The following is a 4234-nucleotide window of genomic DNA, read 5'->3' as shown; positions in this document are numbered from 1 at the left end:
AACTGCTTTAACAAATGTCACTTTAAAAATATTTTCAACCATTTTTTAGGGTAATTATTTGCGGCCCCTCTTATTACTTCATTCTCAGCCCCTCTTGATTTTCCTTGCCTCTTTTCTGGAAATTTCCACCCCTTTCCCCCTCCCCAACAGCCCTCTCTCTTCTTCCTGCCTGTCCTGTCTCCTGCTCCCCTATCCACATGGCTCGAGGAAAAACAAAACAAAACTGGATATGGAGTCAGAAGAGATGAATCCAAGGTAGGATTTGTCACTTTCCAGTTGTGTAACCCCCAGGCAAGTCACTTGATCTTCCTAGCTCTTGTTTTATTTCTATCTTTAAGCATAAGAAAAACAGAGGCTGAGCACAGAGAAATTCTAGGGCAGTGAAAATATTCTGTCTTTACTCTGATGGTGGATAATAGGCATTATCTGTTTGTCCAAACCCATAAGACGTACAATACCAAGACTGCATCTTCATGTAAACCATGGACTTTGGATGACAATGATGTGTCAGTGTAGGTTCATCATTGGTAAGAAGCACACAACTCTGGTGCAGGATGTTGCTAATGGGGGAGGCTGTGTACATGTGGGGCAGGGGCACACGAGAAACCTCTGTACCTTTCTCTCAATTTTACTGGGAACCTAAAACTGCTCTAAAAATTAAAGTATCTTTAAAAATATGTAAGAAAGGGGCTTCCCTGGTGACTCAGTAGTAAAGAATCCACCTGCCAGTGCCGGAACTGGGTTTGACCCCTGTTGCAGGAAGATCCCACATGCTACAGAGCAACGAAGCCCCTGCCCCACAACTATTGGGCCTGCATTCTAGAGCCGGTGCTCCGCAACAAGAGAAGCCACCACAGTGAGAAGCCTGCGCACTGCAACTAGAGAAAAGCCTGCACAGCTTCCAAGATCCAGAGCAGACAAAATGAGCAAGGAGATCAAACTAGTCAATCCTAATGGAAATCAACCCTGAATATTCATTGGAAAGACTGATCTTGAAGCTGAAGCGCCAGCACTTTGGACACCTGATTCAAATAACTAACTCATTAGAAAAGACCCTGATGCTAGGAGAGATTGAAGGCAGGAGGAGAAGAGATGACAGAGGACAAGATGGTTGGATGGCATCACCGATTCAATGGACATGAGTTTGAGCAAGCTCTGGAGATGGTGAAGGACATGGAAGCATGGTGTGCTGCAGTCCATGGGGTTGCAAAGAATCAGATATGACTGAGCACCTAAACAACAACAGCTAAATAAATAAAATTATTAAAAAATATGTACGATGGTCCTCTGATCCCAGTCAGTGGATCTCAGCAGTCATGGCCAACCACATTGTGCTCTACACTGGCACAAAGATGCCCATCTTGGGGCTGGGCACCTGGAAGTCCCTTCCAGGCAAAGTGATGGAGGCTGTGAAGGTGGCGGTTGATCTTGGGTGCCATCACATTGACTGTGCCCACATGTACCAGAACGAGAACAAGGTGAGGTTGGCCCTCCAGGTGAAGCTCCAGGAGAAGGTCATGAAGTGTGAGGACTTTTTCATTGTCAGCAAGCTGTGGTGCATATTTCGTAACAAGGACCTTGTGAAAGGTGCCTGCCAGAAGCTGAAGCAGGACTACCTGGACCTCTGCCTCATCCACTGGCCCACGGGCTTCAAGCCTGGGAGAAACTCTTCCCATTGGATGAGGACTGCAATGTGATTCCCAGTGAGAAAGATTTCGTGGATACCTGGACAGCCGTGGAAGAGCTGGTGGACGAAGGGATGGTGAAAGCTATTGGAGTCTCCAGCTTTAACCATCTCCAAGTGGAGAAGATCTTAAACAAACTTGGCTTAAAATACGAGCTGGCAGTTAACCAGATCAAGTGCCACCCATACCTCACTGAGGAGAAGTTAATTCAGTCTTGCAACTCCAAAGGCATTGTGGTGACTGCCTACAGTCCCCTAGGCTCTCCCGACAGGCCCTCGGGCCAAGCCGGAAGACCCTTCCATACTGGAGGATCCCAGGATCAAAGCCACTGCCAGGTGCTGATCTGATTCCCCATGCAGAGGAACTTGATCGTGATCCCCAAGCTGGTGACACTTGAATGCATTGCTGAGAACTTCCAGATCTTTGACTTTGAACTGAGCAAGGAGGATATGACCACCTTGCTCAGCTACAACAGGGACTGGAGGGCCTGTGCCTTGGTGAGCTGTGCCTCCCACAGGGATTATCCCTTTCACAAGGAGTTTTGAAGGAGTTTTGAAGCTGTGGGCACCTGCCCTTGCCCAAGTGACCTGCTGTCTCCCACCTCACTCTTCTTGTGTGTAGGCCGTGTCCCTCAGTGGTGGGTCAGCAACTTCCAGACAAACCAGAGAGGGCTCAGCCAGCTTGGTGTTGGGTCCAAAGAGCAGAATCAGTAGACTGGAAGTCTCTATAGTTTTCTTTTGCCCTTCTTGTCCAGTTGGGGAATACGCAACCCAAATACTAGTTTAGAAAAGAGTATTTGGATTGTGTGTGCTGTGAAAATGTTGCATTCAATATGCCAGCAAATTTGGAAAACTCAGCAGTGGCCACAGGACTGGAAAAGGTCAGTTTTCATTCCAATCCCAAAGAAAGCCAATGCCAAAGAATGCTCAAACTACCGCATAATTGCACTCATCTCACATGCTAGTAAAGTAATGCTCAAAATTCTCCAAGCCAGGCTTTGGCAATTCATGAAACGTGAATTTCCAGATGTTCAAGCTGGTTTTAGATAAGGCAGAGGAACCAGAGATCAAATTTCCAACATCTGCTGGATCATCGAAAAAGCAAGAGAGTTCCAGAAAAACATCTATTTCTGCTTTCTTGACTATGCCAAAGCCTTTGACTGTGTGGATCACAATAAACTGTGGAAAATTCTGAAAGGGACGGGCATACCAGACCACCTGACCTGCCTTTTGGGAAATCTGTGTGCAGGTCAAGAAGCTACAGTTAGAACTGGACAGGAACAATAGATTGGTTCCAAATAGGAAAAGGAGTATGTCAAGGCTGTATATTGTCACCCTGCTTATTTAACTTCTATGCAGAGTACATCATGAGAAATTCTAGGGTGGATGAAGCACAAGTTGGAATCAAGATTGCCAGGAGAAACATCAATAACCTCAGATATGCAGATGACACCACCCTTATGGCAGAAGGCAAAAAAGAACTGAAGAGCCTCTTGATGAAAGTGAAAGAGGAGAGTGAAAAAGTTGGCTTAAAGCTCAACATTCAGAAAACTAAGATCATAGCATTCGGTCCCATCACTTCATGGCAAATAGATGGAGAAACAGTGGAAACAGTGTCAGACTTTATTTTTGGGGGGCTCCAAAATCACTGCAGATGGTGATTACAGCCATGAAATTAAAAGACTCTTACTCCTTGGAAGGAAAATTATGACCAACCTAGACAGCATATTTAAAAGCAGAGACATTACTTTGCCAGCAAAGGTCCATCTCGTCAAGGCTATGGTTTTTCCAGTAGTCATGTATGGATGTGAGAGTTGGACTGTAAAGAAAGCTGAGTGCTAAAGAATTGATGCTTTTGAACTGTGGTGTTGGAGAAGATTCTTGAGAGTCCCTTGAACTGCAAAGAGGACCAACCAGTCAATCCTAAAGGAGGTTAGTCCTGAGTATTCATTGGAAGGACTAATGTTGATGTTGAAGCTGAAACTTCAGTTTTTGGCTACCTGATGTGAAGAGCTGACTCATTTGAAAAGACCCTGATGCTGGGAAAGATTGAAGGCAGGGGGAGAAGGGGATGACAGAGGATAAGATGGTTGGATGGCATCACCAAATCAATGGACATGAGTTTGAGTGAACTCCGGGAGTTGGTGATGGACACGGAGGCCTGGCGTGCTGTGGTCCATGGGGTCACAAAGAGTTGGACACGACTGAGTGACTGAACTGAACTGAAATTGAATTGACAAAATCAGAATAGTGCCTCTAATAGCTGGGCCTTGATTGCTTGGAGCTCTAATCCTTTCAGCTAGACTTTTCTTTGCCTCAAACAAAAAATGCATTTATGAAAAAAAATATTTAGGAAAAATAATACCATCCCCAAATATGTCCAAGCATTATTTCTATGAGTCAAAAAGTTCACTTCTAGAAATAAGCCAAAACCATTAATAATAAGACTACATAAATGAAGTGGTAAACATAAATAAAAAGTATATAAATTGTTTCATAGGCTGGCAGCTGTGCATTCACTAAAAACAGTGAGATGGAGCTCTGTGTTCA

The 4234-nt window shown here is 44.8% G+C and overlaps 1 pseudogene; it reads left to right on the top strand.

The window, feature by feature from the left end:
* The first annotated feature begins 1316 nt into the window (after positions 1-1316).
* LOC101118512 (aldo-keto reductase family 1 member B1-like) lies at positions 1317-2230 on the top strand (annotated as a pseudogene).
* Positions 2231-4234: the final 2004 nt, after the last annotated feature.

Source organism: Ovis aries, chromosome 2 (assembly GCF_016772045.2).
Source record: "Ovis aries strain OAR_USU_Benz2616 breed Rambouillet chromosome 2, ARS-UI_Ramb_v3.0, whole genome shotgun sequence".
Taxonomy (NCBI): Eukaryota; Metazoa; Chordata; class Mammalia; order Artiodactyla; family Bovidae; genus Ovis; species Ovis aries.
Note: the sequence above shows the minus strand (reverse complement) of the source record. Positions and strands in the feature narration are given on the sequence as shown.